The following is an 18,690-nucleotide window of genomic DNA, read 5'->3' on the forward strand; positions in this document are numbered from 1 at the left end:
TTTTAGATAATATTTATTACTTTCTAGATTTTAGAAAGCATTTTTTTTGTGTTCTGTAATGCCACATTCCTTCCCTTCTTTCTGATTTTGTTTTCCTGCAAACATGATTAAACTTGGTGCCTTCTCTTACTTCAGAGGAAAGTTAAATTCTTAATCTCAGCCTGAAATTATGACAGGAAAGTGACAAACTGGACTTGTATTTCTGTACTCTCCTTAAATAAGTTTGAAATTTGCTCAATTCAGTGTCACAGAAGGCTCCAGATGAGAATCTTACTTTAGTGATCATAATTTCTTACATGCACTCATAGATTTAAAGGCTGAGAAACTACAGCCATGTTTGTGTTAATTCCTTTTTTGTTTTGCTGATAAACTAATGAATAAATTAGTGTCCATCTACCAATGGTTTTTACCAATGGATTCAAAGTCTTTGAAAGTTGGGGAATAAATAATCTATGGAATAATAGAATACAAAATCAAATATTCTTCCCCACACCAAAAAACTCTTCTTAACTAAATCTAATATATGCAATTTCAAAATTAACATAGTCATATTCTGTTTGCAAACCCAGTCATCAAAAGCTTGTCTTGTCTTTAAACACATGAAGTTCAATGTATGATAATATATTTTTCTTCTCCATAATAGTAGTAACGAAATTTCTTCCATTCCGATTGCTTTTATGTTCTTGCTTCTTATATTAAATTTAGTAAATACTAAATTGCTTTCTCTCTGTAAGAAAAAATTATTTTTCTTTAAATTGTATTTGACCTAAATACAAGAATTCATGTCATTGCGCATATATGTGTATAGTGTATCTATAGCAAGCATAAGATCGTGTATAGTTGTATTTATGAAGTATCAAACATTGATTACAAATACAAATTTAGTCAGTCATATTGATATTTTCCTGCTTGATCCAAAACGTTTGGTCATCTGATAAGAGCCAGATGATGAATGGGATACATTTTAAAATTTTTGTGAGTATATACATGACTAGTTCCACTTTTAGAATGAGGAAAATATAACAGCATATAATAATGTATATAGACTCTCTGGGTGTTAAATACTGTTAATTAAAGATGTAGATGAAACGGTTACATTTTTCAGGACAGATTTTTCCCAGCTGTAATTTACTAAAAATATTTAGCTCCTCTTTCTGGGGTTTCTTTGGAGGGGAGATAGTAAAAGGAACATTTTTATGCATTGCTCATTTGAGAAAACAGACTACACATTTCACTCCATAAGTCTCTAAAATGTGCCAGCAATCAAGTGAAAATCTCAATTGTTTTTTCACTAGAGGTTTATAAAGGTTTTCAGAGTAGAACTCATTTCAGAATCATTCCTCTGAATATAAGGAAGGTCCTAAAGGTTTTCTGTTGACTTTCACTACTTGCTTGTCATTAATCATCTGGTTCAATAATTTCTAGTTTGCAGCATTATGAAGTTAATTCCTGATTTACTTTGAGGGACTGAAGTTATATGTGTTAGAAAATTGCACATCTGAGGCAAATGATTAAATGTGTAATTAAAAGTGAAGTAACATACTTTGCAGCCTACATTACATGTTGTAAATTTGTTTGTTACACAAGAGATTTAAACAACTTTCTTTCCTCCAAAAAGATTAATATTAGAATTTTCCATTCAAACCACACAGGCTTAAAGAAAGGTTTATGAGCTGCCTTTGGTTCTGAAAAAAAGTCATTCTCTTCTATCAGCCAACTCTACACATCAGAGAACTCATGGCTTACTAATGTAATTTGCTCATGCAATAGCATTAGAGTTGACACAGTTGCACAATTTGCTTTATATTTGCTTCCCTAGAGGTACTCAGGCATGGATTCTTTCCAAGCTTCACTTATGTACTGGGCAGAAGGTATACCAAAACTCAGAGGGTAGCAAGAGTCGGATGCATAAGAAAGACACACCATTTAACCTGTGCCTGTAGCAGCAACTCTCTATCAGGAACCAATGTTCTGAGAGAGTCAACATAACTATTTTTTCTATGAACTTTGGCACCGGCTTAATATCTAGGAAGTAGAGGGTTAATTGTTCATTTGTAGCTTTTGAGGGAAGAAGTCTGCAGTTCTCTTAGCTCTGACTTTCCCAGTGCAATTCAACAGTGCATGCCCACTAAGCTAGCAGGTGGGAAGAAGAGCAAAGCATGAGAAACAAATTAATTGTATCAAGAGAAATAGAGACAACCACTTAATGGATTATTACTAAGGATATGTTGTGAGAGTTACCACAGTGGTTATGAAGTGAAAGAGAGAATGATTAGAAAAAGTAGTGGACTAGAGGTTAAGAACCTTATATAATTGTTCTTAACATATTATTTACATTCACATACAATTCTAAGGATGATAAATAGCCAGATGGTGGTAATTAGCAAAGTTGACTTCCATCTGTGTTACTTAATGAAAGAATAATGAAAATTTTAAAGTAGTTCTACTAGAAATTTAATATTTGTACACTATATTATTCTTGATATTTCACATTCAATAATTGACAACTATTCATTGAACACCTACTTCATAGTCCTTGGCACTATACTAGGAACTGGAGATAAAATAGTTGTACTTGTGGTCCAGCAAAAGAGGTAAAATTAAATATGATTCCATATGGTATGATAAATGAGAGAGAAATGTGGAATACTGTTCAAGCTTTTATTATGGAAGCTTTCAGATGAACACACAATAGCATGTTAAACCCCTAGGAACCCATCATCCGACTCCATCAGTTATCAATGTATGGCAAACTCTTGTTTTATTTTTTACCTCTATTCTTCCCTCAACTTTTGCTTCCTATTTCAAAGAAGATCCTGGACACAATAGCACTTCACCCATTAAAAAATTTCAATATCTTTGTCTATAATATTAGTCCTTTAAAAAAACACAATATCTATTAAACTATCATGCTTTAAAAAGTTAATAGCACTATTTGCTTAGTATCAGCTAATATCACTTCAGTGTTCATATTTCCCTGGTTTATCTAAAACAATATTGTTATAGTTCATTTGTTCAGATCAAGTCAAAATACATTCCCTACATGACATTTACTTGTTTGATGGCATTTTTCCCAGCATTTCATAAGAAAAATCTCAAACTTACAAAGCTGATTAAAAAAAGACAACAAATGTATATTTACCAAGTAGATTTAACAGTTAACATCGTATTATATGTATTCTAGCAAATATCTATCCATCTATTTTTGCATTCAAACCATATTATTTTTTGAAGCTTTCCAACAATATGTGACCGGAGTGGACAGTGTAAGAAAGGCTTTAGGGATAGGTATAGCTGGAGGAGTAGACTGAGAACACATTAAAAAGAGCCTACTTTTTCGGTTAAGAAGTATGGACTTTATCTTATATTCTTGCGTGGAAGACAGAAAATAGGCCTGGTAAACAAATGAAAGAGATAATATGTTATATAGTAATAAGTGTTAAGGAGAAAGTTTAAAAAGGAAAGTGGAAGTAAGAACAGTTGGCAGGTAGCGAGATTTGTAATTGTAAAAAGGGTGGCCAGGGTAGGCCACACTAGGAAGATGACATTTAAAGATCTGAAAAAAATGAACGAGAAAGCCGAGTAGATATCTGGAGGATGAGGAGTCCAAGAGAGAAAATAGTGAGCAAAGGCCCTGAACCTAGAATAGATTGGCATTGTTTTATCATTTTAATAAACTGATTATACCAACATTGTAAGGATACAGTAAGAGGAATAATAGGCAATCATTGAATGAAAAGTCACCCATAATTCTGGTACTCTTGGAAGTCAAATTATTTTCACATTTTATTCTTAGTCTTTTTGTTTTTATGCACTGTGTTCACCTAAAATGTATGTGTGTATATATATATATAAGTACATATATATGCATACATACATAAATACAGTTAATTTTGCCTGTTAATTTATTATAAACATTTTCCATGTTACTGTATAGTCTAAATAGTTATTTTAATAGCTACCTGTTATTCCATGAAATGAAACGTCATGAAATTTTTTTTACCAAGCAATTCTATTGTAGTTATATGTCTATTTATTCTTACAAATATAGCGACAAGTATTTTATATATTTAATTGCTTTTTATTTTTATTTTCAAAATATTTATTTTGAAAAAAATAAAAATAGAATTATAGTATTGAAGGTATAAATATTTGAATGATTTTGCTTTCTCAAAATGTTGTATTAAACTGCACTTCCAATCAACAGTATGTGGCTTTACAAGTGTCACAAATAGGATAGTCAAGGTAAAAATTAGAAGATGCATTTTGATCATTTAAGCTCTAAAATGGAATTTTCTTGTTTTATTTTGCACTTTTTCCTATTATCAAGCTCTAATATTGTATCATGTGTTTATTTAGCAGCTGTTTCTATCAATATATAGATTACATGGCCTTATATTTTTGCATGGCTTTCATTTTTTATTTGAAATATTTTACAAATGTTATTTGTCAGGGAAAACTGATAGAAGACCATACCCACTGTTTGTCCTTTGCTTTACTTCTGGAAAGAAGAACAAATATCTGTGAAATATAGATGAAATTTTAAATAATCATTATTAAAATATTCAAATATATGAATTTTCTGATTGTCAAAGAAATATATTTTAATTTTTTTACCTTTGTATTGAAACTTAAAAAGTAAGACAATAAAAACCAGCTCTCTTTAGATGAAGTGGGAGCTTGGGGTTAGCAGATGTAAGCTAGTATATATAGGATGGATAAACAAGGTCCTACTGTAGAGCACAGGGAGCTACATACAATATCCGGTGATAAACCATAATGGAAAAGAATATGAAAAAAGAAAGTATATATATATATGTAAAATATAACTGAATCACTTTGTTGTACAGCAGAAATTAACACAACATTGTAAAACAACTATACTTCAATTTTTTTAAAAAGTGACCTCCCTTAAAAACAACAACAAAAATCAGCTCTTTGTGTATCAGAGGGTAAATGGGACCTGTAAGCTCTCTCTTCCCCCCAGTCCCTTCCCTGCTCCACTCTCCATTTAAGGAGCATTAACACCTGCTGACTGGGCAGGGGTGGTAGAGGGTATGAAGTTTTTATTAACACATGGAAAACCAAAAGAATAATTTCAAACAAAAAGAATGGGATTCTGATAGACAAAAGAGAACAGAGAATCTCTGCAGATCAGGCTTGGGAGAGCACTGCAGTGAAAATGAGGACAATGTTACATGGACTAACACACTAAAAATTTCCAAGTTAAGAATCAGTGATCACTGAACAAATTGGGTTCTGGAGCAATATTTAGGGGATTAAATGACTCTCACTGGAACAGCTATATCTGCTCCTTTTGTTTTATGTTTCCACAAAGCACTGACGCAAGATCAATCTATTCATTTCCTGACACCCTTCACCAGAATGCAAGCTCTCTCAAAACAGGGACATCACCTGTTCTATTCCAGTGCCTAGGAAGTGCCTGGCACATAGTAGGTCTCCATATGCATTGCATAAATGAGCCAATGTATTATGTAAATGAGCCAGATCCAAAAATTTTCCCCACAACTTTCAAATGGTCGAAGTTCCTCTGCTTCTGGATATATATATCAGAGGTCTCACCTTTGCTATTTTTCTATTAAATTTCATAGGTCATAGGCCTGAGTTCTTTCTGGAAATTTTTTCTAGGGAGACTGTCAGACCTGTATTTCCATGATGCTTTTGTGTTCATCTTTTCTAGAATCTTCAAAGGCATTTTGGTGGAAAGTAGGAAGAAGGTTCATCAGGACCTCTAGCCAACTGTAATGGTGGTCCATATGTGTTTTGTTTTAATAATTTAAAATTGTATCCTTGGCCTTTATGACTACAGTACAAGGTGTCATTTTTTTTTTTTTAACATCTTTATTGGGGTATAATTGCTTTACAATGGTGTGTTAGTTTCTGCTTTATAACAAAGTGAATCAGTCATACATAAACATATGTTCCCATATGTCTTCCCTCTTGCGTCTCCCTCCCTCCCACCCTCCCTATCCCACCCCTCCAGGCTGTCACAAAGCACCAAGCCAATATCCCTGTGCCATGCGGCTGCTTCCCACTAGCTATCTACCTTACTACGTTTGTTAGTGTGTATATGCCCATGACTCTCTCTCGCCCTGTCACAGCTTACCCTTCCCCCTCCCCATAACCTCAAGTCCGTTCTCTAGGAGGTCTGCGTCTTTATTCCTGCTTTACCCCTAGGTTCTTCATGACATTTCTTTTTCTTAAATTCCATATATATGTGTTAGCATACGGTATTTGTCTTTTTCTTTCTGACTGACTTCACTCTGTATGACAGACTCTAGGTCTATCCACCTCATTACAAATAGCTCAATTTCATTTCTTTTTATGGCTGAGTAATATTCCATTGTATATATGTGCCACATCTTCTTTATCCATTCATCCGATGATGGACACTTAGGTTGTTTCCATCTCCGGGCTATTGTAAATAGAGCTGCAATGAACATTTTGGTACATGACTCTTCTTGAATTTTGGTTTTCTCAGGGTATATGCCCAGTAGTGGGATTGCTGGGTCATATGGTAGTTCTATTTGTAGTTTTTTAAGGAACCTCCATACTGTTCTCCATAGTGGCTGAACCAATTCACATTCCCACCAGCAGTGCAAGAGTGTTCCCTTTTCTCCACACCCTCTCCAGCATTTATTGTTTCTAGATTTTTTGATGATGGCCATTCTGACTGGTGTGAGATGATATCTCATTGTAGTTTTGATTTGTATTTCTCTAATGATTAATGATGTTGAGCATTCTTTCATGTGTTTGTTGGCAGTCTGTATATCTTCTTTGGAGAAATGTCTATTTAGGTCTTCTGCCCATTTTTGGATTGGGTTGTTTGTTTTCTTGTTATTGAGCTGCATGAGCTGCTTGTAAATTTTGGAGATTAATCTTTTGTCAGTTGCTTCATTTGCAAATATTTTCTCCCATTCTGAGGGTTGTCTTTTGGTCTTGTTTATGGTTTCCTTTGCTGTGCACAAGGTGTCATGTTTAATTGCTTATTTCTTTTGCTTCAGTAGAGTGGAGCCGAGAGGACCTCTATAAAATCCTTCAATTACACAGATTTTCCCAACTACTTTAATGGGATGCACCTTTGTGTCCTCCTACACTTATTTTTTAATTAACAACGAAGCGGCAGTTTTGCTTGTGGCCACACTCTAACCATCCCTGAACACTGGTCTAACTTCAAAAGCATAAAAAAGTATATGCTGCGTTTTGAAGGCTGGCAGAGAATGCACACAAACATACCCTAAGAGAGTACCATTTCTAAAAAGCCATTTGCTATTAAGCAGTTTCAATTTTTCTTTTATTTCCGTTTTTCTTTTTAAAAAACATGTTTTTTTCATTCACTATTCTCTTTTGGTTTTGCTTGTACCTAGTTTATTATAAGGGGGGCTTTTGATCCTAAAGTTTTGTTTTTCTGCATTTATTCCAACATTGTTTTTGTTTTATGCCATGTAGCCAAAGCATTTCTGCTGTTGTGTTCCTAAGAGTAGTTTTAAATGTGAAGCTCTCAATAATGTTTATCTAACTGTTCAATCTTCATTTAGACACTGGATAGCAGCCCTACTGAAGGCCTGGTATAGAGCAATAGGGAATCAAGCATCTGATTTAAAATTTTTAAGAGAAAGTGAAAGTTAAAAGTAATTGGCAAACAAGGGAGAGTAACAAAGAAAAGAGCAACCCAATGAAATTCCTGTGTTGGGGTGAACTGAGACCTATCAGGATGAAAAGGCATGAAGGGAGCAGTATATCTGACATCACAGTCAGTACACTAGAGACAGACACCCACAAGAGGAATAAGAGAATACAGTACATTATATCTTGGCAACAGACCCTAGGGTTTCAATATGAAAAGCTTTCCAACAGTTTGATAACTGGAAACAGCCAATTAGATGAAGTTCAACATCTTTTACAAAGAGTTATTTAGTTTGGATATTGGTCAGTGGGTATTTATTAAACATCATCTGTCTGAAAAAGGCTTTCTTTTTTTCCACATACTTTATCTCAGAGAATTCTAACAACAATAATAGGGTGTAGAGTGTTACCATTTCATATAAGAGGAACTGAAGTTCATATATTGTAAGTAACTTACAAAAATTACCCAGCTAGTAATTGTTCCAGTTGGAATTTTATTTCCAGATGGTCTGATTCTAAAACCAGTGGTTTTTTCCTTCCATCTTATGCAACTTTCCCTGTTGGACCTACGTGGCCAAAATGAATGAAAAATAGCTGGATGTCCATTGTGTGCTTCATAGAAATACTCTTGTAGATAAGAATCAGGGTAAGCAGTGGTCATGAAACAAGATAAGGGAAGTCAACAAAACATTTTCTGATTTCAGAAAGGAAAAGTGTATCTCAAAACAGAGTTTACAAATGCTACATATATTTCTTACCTACCCAGTCCTGTTTGGTTGTTCCTGATTAAAACTTTATGCTCATCTTCCTGGTCTCAGGCTAGAAAACAACTAGAGTCAACAGTAAATGAGAGTAAGCTCTTTTTATTGTAATAAGATTCTTTATAACACACATATATATCATATACATATATACATATATATATATAGATACACATTAAAAGCATAAAAATACATATTTCTGAATACAAATATGGACACAGATTTTTTTTTTTTTTTTTTTTTTTTTGCAGTACACGGGCCCCTCACTGTTGTGGCCTCTCCCGCTGCGGAGCACAGGCTCCAGACGTGCAGGCTCAGCGGCCATGGCCCACGGGCCCAGCCTCTCCGCAGCATATGGGATCCTCCCGGACCGGGGCACAAACCTGTGTCCCCTGCACTGGCAGGCGAACTCTCAACCACTGTGCCACCAGGGAAGCCCTGGGCACAGATTTTTTAAACAATCTTGCTGTTCAGACTCTTTCAAATATTTCATCCAAAGCAAAAGTGGAAATATACCAGAAAACAATAGGCTAGAAAGGTACCTGTCTTGTACCATTCCCATTGTAAGTTACACTGTGATTACTTTCATTAAGTATGTGAATAGAATAGATTGATCAGTGTATACAAAACATAAATCATGGAAATAGGTACTTCTGAAGCCTTTGAGTAATATTTTTAAACTTTATTTTACTGAGACATCTGCATTTAGATCAACCAACTGCAATGAAGTGTAAATCTATTTTTTAATATTTATTTTCTGGCTGTGTCGGGTCTTTGTTGTGGTGCGTGGGCTTCTCTCTAGTGTGGCGGCGCTCGCAGGCTCAGTAGTTGCTGCACGTGGGCGCTTAGTTCCCGACTGGGATGGAACCCTAGTCCCCTGCATTGCAAGATGGATTCTTAACCACTGGACCACCAGGGAAGTCCCTCTGAAGTGTATATATATTCTTTACTAAACAACAACAATTTGGTTTTCTGTTTATTCTACAGTCTCCTTAACTTGCATTCTTTTTCTTCCTCCCCCCCTCCCACTTTCATGTTTTTGAAAGGCCATTATGGATCAAGGATAGAAGTAAATTCTTTTTTGGTACCCTGGTTTACTTTTCATGTGCTTTGTGGATTACATTGTTATCATTGACCCCATCAATAGGAAGTAAGGCCTCCTCTTCTGCTGTCAAAATTTCACACATCGAAAATGCATTTAATCTAAAACTTTTTTTTTCTTCTAATGTAGTTTACTCCCCCTTCAATGTCCTAACCAAATAGTTTTCTGTCTGTATTCACTAAATCCAGTGTATACTGAAAAATGCATCTCTGAATCTCATCCTTGCTCTCACAGCATCTCTCTCTTTTGTACAGTTGCTAGTGGTCTCAATGATTATCTGCACAACAATTGAAATTTGTAATAGATTATGAGTAACTATGGGCATATGTTCTTTGTCATATTTGAGGATGGTGACTATCATTGAAATCACTAGTAGAGGCAGACTATCTAGAAAGATAATGTAAGAGCGAATAAGAACACAAATCCCAGAAGCAGACTATTTGGGTCTGAATTGTGGTTCCATCACTTACCAGCTCTGGGAAGAGCAGCGAAGGTCTCTGTGCCTTGATTTCATCACCGTGAAATGGACATGTGATTTATGCCCATGTGACACATAACTTGTGTCAAGTTAGAGATCATACGAGCAAGTCTGAGTACATGTCAATCACAGTGAAGAGTACCTGACATAAAAGTGCTCAATAATATTAATTATTTTATATTATTGTTTTTAAATTGATACACTGATGATATTCCTTGGGATTTATGCATTCTCAAATATTATGCTGAATTTGTCGAGTTCATGGATTTTGGATGTGGCTTGCTAGAGTTAAACATAATCTGTTGCCTCCTGGGATCTAATCATAAGAGAGTAGCCTTGATCTCATTCATAAAAGAAGCTAGGTTTAAGTCAGTTGGTGACTGTTCTTATTAGAGTAGTTATTCTATATGATTCTGAGCTTATCTTTGGTCTAAGAGGATAAAACATTGGTATTTGTTTAACACCAACACAGTATCATGTTACAATTCAAATTTAAAAGATACCGATTGATTATAATTATTCTTTGAAACTTAATATATTTAGTTTCTTTTACACCACTCATGTTATTTATCAGACAAAATTTGACACCCTTTGTGTAAGTGGGAAAAACAACTCCATTTTTGTGAATGGAGAAATGAAAGAATTCATATCAGAGGCATTCTCCTTCTTTGTTCAAACAGTATGAGCAGTCGTTTGTTTCCTGCATGTGTTGTTAACTGGACACCTTTTTGTTAGTGTTTTTTGTAATTGGGAGTAAAGGATATGCCAATACACTGTACGTTATTGAAGACAGTCCCCTGCATATCCAACTGTGAACTGTTGATAAGTCGTGATATTGGCAGAAAGAAGGAGGTATGACTGCACAGGTATAATTTATACATCTATTTCTGTGTTTTCTCCTGCCATCTGTACAGTAGCAGGGAAGCTGAACCACATGCCTCAATTTATTTAACGGCAATGTTTATGTTTAACTCCCACACTGTTCCCAGGATGCAATAAAAGTATATTAATGATTACAAGGAAAATATTAATAAGGAAACAAATCAGAGAGCTCATGGGTTCAGCCAAAACGAACTTCCTTGTCCATGCCTGCCCATGTAAATACAGATCTGATTCAGGCTGAATTTTCATTACCTTATTTCTCCATTGCAAGGCTGCATGAATACTAATGAAAGAAAGAGGTGTCAAGATAGGTAAACATGCAGAATCTAATACTGAGAGGTTTTCAGTTCCACGTGGAATCATAACATTTCCCGTCAACACAGTGGTTGGATATTAATAATAAGTACGTAAATGATTTACTCTTGAAAATAGCTATTATTCAAAGGTGAGGAGCATTTATTTAATTATTTTTGCTGAGTGAGTGATTTGGAGAAATGCTGATTTCATTCTTTATGTGATCCTTGGGAACGAGGCATCCTGGTTAAAATAAAAACAATACAAATAAACAGCGCAACTATGTGGGTTATTGAAAGTTATTTGTTTGCTTGCATGCCGATTTACAAATCTGAGCAAAATGAAAAAAGCTGAGGGTTCAGATCCATTAGAACAGAGCCTCATTTTGCAAATAGGCCATGATTTATAATATATAGTGATATGGTGTTGGATATAGATTCTCTGAAATGAAATTAAGTCTCTTCGGGCTCATTCTCATTACTGAATTTTATGGAAGGAAGTGAATTCTCTAGTTGGACTGTTAAGGCCTGTATTCTAAGGAAATAAATGAATATTTAATGAGTTCCAACCCTGTGTGAGGCCTCGTGTTAGGCACTCCAGAAAATAAAAAGTAAAAGACATGGTGCTGATGCTCAAGGTACTGAAACAATTAAAGGTATAAACCTGTAACACGTAGTCTTAGAAACAATGCGATCTTTGAAGTTGGGCTTGTATTTGAATCCTGGATCCCTTAACATCTCAGTGAATTAAGCAATTTATTGAAACACTTTGAGTTTAACTTTCCTGTCTATATAATAGGAATATGAAACCTAACTTGCAGGATCGATATGAATATAAACAATTATTTGCATGATGCCATAAGCCAAAAAATGTACTTGCATTTTGCACATCACCTGTCAGTTTCTCCAGATCTGTAGGTTCATTATATTACAGGTGAGCTTTTGAAAATTTGAGTAAACAGTAAACTGCTGTGATCAAAAGACCTAAAAATGCAATGACTCCAACAGGATAAAAGTTTATTTCTCTAAAGTGGTGGGTAGTATCTGGCAGGTAAGCAGACTGTGTCCCCAAAAGTCATCCAGGGACAGGTGGGTCTGCTGTAGTTCTCATTGTACCTAGTTTCAGCCACTTTGAATGAGAAGGATAAACAAGTTCAGGCCAAGCATTATAATGAAAAAAACCTAGAAGTTGGCTCCGTCAATTCTGTAACATTCTGTTGGTGAGGATTTACTCACATTGCTACATTTAGATAGAAGAGGGTCTGTAAAGTGTAATCACTAGCTTCATGACCATATGCCCAGCAATAAGGAAAAAATAGATTTGGAAGAGCCTTAGTTTGCTACATTTGTCCACTGTTTCACAGTAATAATAGAGCTGAATTGTGACGTTTTATTTCTGCTTGTAGTTAACTCCCAAATTTATCTGTCTAGGCTAAAACCCTCTTCTGAGCTCCATACTGATAATTCCCTCTGCCTTGCTTAAAATCTCCTCTTGTAGGTTTTAAAGGCACATTTAATAGGCACATGTCTTATCTCTTAATCTTCTTTATAAACCTGATTGTTTTTTGTTGGTTTGCTACAGCAGTGGAATATTCAGTTAGGCAAACCAGACAGATCAGTCTCCATTACCTCATATCCCATAGCCAACTGAACACCAAGCCCTGGAGTTTTTACCTTCTAAATATGAAATAAACCTTCCCACATCCCTCTCTTACTACTGTTTCCACTCGTGGTACCCTCATCTCTTACCAGATTTAAGGTGCTAGTTTCCTAAATAGTTTACTCAGGTCCATCTTTGCACCCTATCGGTGTATTCTCTACACCCCAGCCAGACATGATGTGAGTTTTCTTTTCTTCTCTTTTTCTTTTCTTTTCCACTCTGAAAATATGCCATTAGACCTGTACTTAAAATTCCTCAATGGCTTCCTAATGCCCTTAGTTTAAGACCAAAACAGGAGTCTTCAATGTCTTCCATAAAGCACTCCACATACTGGCTCCTGCCTACATACACAGACTCATTTCATATCTTACATCCCTTGCTCTTTCACTTCTCCTTTACTAATGTCTTGTCTATTCCCCCTAAGTCCCATGCCATCTCCTGTTACAGGAGATGGCATGTTTTTTTTTCCTGTTTTCATGTGTCATTTTCTGTGCAGTTGTTCTTTCCTCCCATTTTCAACCAATTCACTTCTCTTTATCAAGTAGATTTCAGCTCAATACTTAATTCCTAAGGGAAACTTTCACTGACCTTTTTGATATTGTCAAATTTCCTTCTTATGTAGACTCAAGGTACCAAGAACATGTCATTCTAATAACACAATAGAAATACTATATTTATTTACCTGGTTATTGTTTAATTATCTTTTATCTGTACTTTGTGTATGTGCAACAACATTTCCCCCCTCACTCTGATATTCTAAGACCTAATATAAGTATGTGGTCCATAATTATCATCCTATAGGTATTTTAGAATTATTATTAAAATACATCTTCTTTCAAAATCAAAACACCTTATTTGTTTCAAATGAGTAGTAAAAATAATGAATATCATGAAAATTCAGAGGATTAAGAAATAATATCAAATGGGTAAAGATTGGCTTCATCAAAAATGCAGTTTTTAAGGTACGTAATAAATGAAAAAAATTTCCTAAAACGAGAGAAGAATATATAGAGATTTCAGATAACAGGAAGGGCTAGAGCCAGTGTGGAAAGGTAGTAAATTATTGGTGTGCACAGTGATGGTGTCTGGACCAGATGATCAGAAGAGAGAATTTTTGTGGGAGAATTATGACTGTGAAGATTTGGATCAGAATCCAAAAGATCATTTAAGTCAAGCTAATAAGTTGGAGAACTTAATTCACTTGAAGACCCAATGAAGAATTTGTTGAGACATATAGAGAGAGGAGAAAGAATGTGGGATGAAAAGATCTTTGGACTGTTTACTGTGGCATTTGGTACCAGTGGAAACAGAACAGACAGCTGAGAGGACTTGTTAAAACAATTTCATTTTCAGAATGGGATCAAATTGAAGTTGTCTACAGTACAACTAAAATATGGAAGTAGAGCCCAAGAAAGTGGTCAGACATAGATTATGAGTTATCTTTGTGGAAGATTGAAACCCAAGAAATATAAGACACCTTCAAAGAAGAAAATAGAGAATGAAAGAAGTAGAATACATAGACTGAACAGTTGAAACACCTGTGTCAAGGATGTCAGAGAAAGCACAAGATATAACAAACTTATATAACAGGTGTATTTTGGAGATGTGGCTCTCAAATCCTCCTTAAAAGAAGGATTGTGGGGAAGTAGTCAGCAGACACGTTCTTTAAGATGTCAGCTTCTTCAAGATCTACCTCAGTATCAGAAAGCTTGGTCTACCCAAGGTCACACCATTCCAAATACAGCCCAAACACAGTGACTGAGCAAGGCAGGCATATAAATATCTGCCAGCTTGACCAGACAGGGGACAATTCTAACAGATAATACTCCTTCCAGAGCTCCCTGTACCCACATCTGGTGGGACAAGGCTATGTCAGTCAGGCCTGCATTGTAATTTGATTTCTTCTGCTCAATCCTGCTTCTTCCTCCTTCCCTTCCCAGCTTTTAGTTGAAAAAAATATAATAATAAATAATAAAATCTTGCACCCCAAACTCCATCTCAGCATGTGTTTCCTAAGAACCCATCTGTAATGAGAGTTGAGAGAAAGAGGTTGTGTGGCCTCAAGAAAGTATTTCATAATAATCATGTAGCTAGAAACAGAACTTTACAATTCTCAGATGACATTTACATGTGTCCTTCTAGATACCTGGTTCAGCTTTGTAAAATTGCCAAGTCACTTGAGGAAACTGAGGCTCAGGAAGATAGTTTCTTGCCTGAAGTTATCCAGCTAATTGGAAATATGAATCTGGAGTTCAAAAAGGGAATAATAGTTTGGGAGCCTTCCAGTTAAACTTCCTGAAAGTTATACTGCTAGGAAGTGGCAGAAATAGGGCCACAGGCTAAACCTTCTGTCTCTAAGAAAGGGCTCTTTTCATTGTACCTTAGTGCCAGCCTCAGCTATGTCGGATGCTGGAATGGTTAGAGAATGACAACTGGTATAACTGATATATTTCAGAAACTTCCTAGAGAATGACTGAATGTTAAAATGAAAGGTTGTGTGGGAACTGATATGTTCTGAGATTCCTGCAATGTGCCAACAGTGAGAGTCATTTCTGTGTCAATAGATAGTCCATTATATGGCATAGAGGCAATAAGATCCAGGAGATACATTTTTTTCAGTAATTATTTTCTCTCTATAACTTTGGCTATTTAAGTGTAATAGGTAAACATTCAAATAAAGTTTTTGTTCAGTCAAAATACATGAAAGAAAGAGTGGTGATGGTTAACTTCCAGTAGATGTGACAACAAGGTCTTCTAGTGTCTAAGGTGTCCTAGACAAAGTTCAGGAGAACTTGATTATTTCTAAATAAGTTCCATGACCACCTCAAAACATCTGAGCAGTAGATTTCACAATGTTTACTGGTGGGCTTTAAAGAATCAGCCCAAAGTACGTTATACAATTGAAAAAAAGGCATCGAAAAAAATTGTTTCTCAAATTGAAGGTGGTTTTTAATCAAAGTCTCTCTGCGGCTCTATCTGTCTCTCATATATATATATACATATATATATATACATATATATATATATGTATATATATACATATATATACATATATATATATGAGAAGTTGAAACACCTGTGTGTTTCAGTATTTTTGCTGCAGGAAAGAGATTTATTTTATCACTTAAAATTCTTTCTACTATAAATAATGACAACAACAAAAAAGTACACACTCAGATTATCTTAAAGAATAAGGAAAGTTAGGACTTCTCTGGTGGCACAGTTGTTAAGAATCCACCTGCCAATGCAGGGGACATGTGTTTGAGCCCTGGTCTGGGAAGATCCCACATGCCACAGAGCAGCTAATCCTGTGCACCACAACTACTGAGGCTGCGTGCCACAACTACTAAAGCCCGGGTGCCTAGAGCCCATGCTCCACAACAAAAGAAGCCACCGCAATGAGAAGCCCACACACCACAACAAAGAGTAGCCCCCACTTGCCACAACTAGAGAAAGCCCACCGACAGCAACGAAGACCCACCACAGCCAAAAATAAATAGATAAATAAAGAAAGAATAAGGAAAGTTATATTACATTACAGGAAATTGAAAAGTAGGGAAAGCCTCAGTGGCTAATGATACTTTCTTTATGAATACTCTGCCATGGTTACTCTTGGCTGCATCCTGAGGCTAGTGTCTTTTGGTCACTTCCTTTTTAATTTATTTTTTTACATCTGGAAGCATTGATCTTGGTTTTTCACTCGTTTAAAGATTGACCATTTATATCATTTATCATAATTCACCCTGCTGGTCTCAGTAACCACCCTTGAACATTATTTATCTTGGTTTGATTCACATTTGCTCAGCAGTTGCCTTCTGACATGGCTCTTCCTCATTCACTTCTCATTTATTAAGCATCAGATATATGAAATTGCTTGGTTTAGTTCTTTCCAATTCAATTCAACAGTGTTTGCCTCAAATCATACTTCTTCACTAAGGCATCTTTGTCCTATAGTATCCTCTTCCTCTCACTTCTGTACTTTAGCAATGATCATATAATGAGATTCAATTTCTCTTATCTCCCATGCATTCAGAGGTCATCTGACATTATTTGCTTCCGTCCTCTTTGGGTCCATTCAGAGATTATTTATCTTTATTATTTTTCTCTCACTGAGAAATTATAGTGTTAATGCCACATGCTAGCCTTTTCTGTAGAACACTATTTCTGATCAAGAAATTAGGCATTTATTCATGAACACTGTTGAGACTTCTCAGCTTCAGTTGAGCCAGAGATGCATTTTCATCACATCAGACAAATTCTACAAAAAATACTTTAATGTTAAAAAATGGAAATGAAATGAAGTGACCAGAACATCCTTGGAGTAGACTACTTAAACTATATTATTAAAATATGTTTTCTGGATAATTCTCTATATAGGATTGCAGCAGTATTTCAGAATCTGCTTCTTAATCCTCTACCTCCAAAAAGAAAACAAAGTTGAATATCTTATGAGGTTCTACAAATTGTTTATACCTCAGTGATGGCTTTTGCCTTCAGTTTAAAATATCCACAAGTACAAGGTGTAGATTTGCCCTCCACACAAGCATTGAAATGTGCCTTCCCGCAAGATATCCTACAACATGTTCTCTCCAATTTCACATGAAGTTTAAAGCTGAAAAGTGTATAGGCAGAATGAGTGATAGCTTTATTATTACAAGATGGAAAAATTATATTCATTTAACAATGAATGTACTTAGTCCTTTTTCAGTTTTTACCAAAACCAGTCACACATCTAGTTCATCACTGCATTCAGAGAGTAATGTTTCAGATTCTGTTTGATACCATTTCAAAGGGTTTATGTACTTCTGACAAAAATAAAAAACAACAAACATATTTGCTCAAATCTTTTTCTCTCCTGGAGTTTTACTCAAAATTCAGTTACATATTTAAATAATCTGTGTAACTAAATGTTATCCAATAGTAATTTCCAATTAGAATTTAGAATGTTGCAGGAGAATCTACCAAGCAACCTAGGTTTTCTGAAATAGATACATACACCCATATCAACTCTAAGACTAGGTTTTCAGATTAAGTGAACTATTTGGTTTTAGATATAAGAATGTTGGCAGTTCTATTTCAGACTGTTTTTGATGCCATCGAGACCCCTCTCCCTTAGTAATATAATGACATGTTATGATGCTTACCTGGCTAGATATGCAAATAGTGGTCATTACTGACTGTAGATCATTTCTTCTAGCCCTCATCAGAGTCTTTAGACAACTGGCATAGCACTGAGGTGATAAAACCTTTCCTAGTTCACAGAATCTTAGATAATTCCCTAATGTCATAAAACATGAGAGCGCATCATGAGCACAGAATGTATTGCTTTCATAGAGTGATACAAAGGATATAAAAGAAATATTTGAATATTGCAATTGCAAAATATCTTGGATAGTTTCCTCCCAGTTTTGTTTCTCTTGTTTCTCCATCACATTTGTCCCACTGTGTCTTTTAACAAAAAAAAAAAAAAAAAAGGTGGGGGGTGGAGACAATAGGAATATTTCTGGTACTTCTAGGGCAATGTATCATTTTTTAACAATTCATAGTCTACTGCACTGCCAATTAAGTGATATTGTCTAGATTCCAGCGTGCCCTCTATTTTAAGGGGACAAATCAAGTAGTCCAGATTCAAAATTATCGTTCACACTGTATTCTCCATGCTCCCTGGGCAAGGGGGATATGTTCCCATAGAATACAATATGAACGTGGCTTCTAGAGTTGTTTCATTTAGTGGTGCTGATTTTAAGGTCTAGGTGCATTCTCACATTGTCTGACATTCATAAATACCTGGTTAATTGTGTGTCACATAGTAACAAGCCTATTCCTCATCAAGGTGGAAATAAAATGTGGACTACTGGAGAAAGAAC

The sequence above is a fragment of the Tursiops truncatus genome, chromosome 10 (genome assembly GCF_011762595.2).
Source record: "Tursiops truncatus isolate mTurTru1 chromosome 10, mTurTru1.mat.Y, whole genome shotgun sequence".
Lineage (NCBI taxonomy): Eukaryota > Metazoa > Chordata > Mammalia > Artiodactyla > Delphinidae > Tursiops > Tursiops truncatus.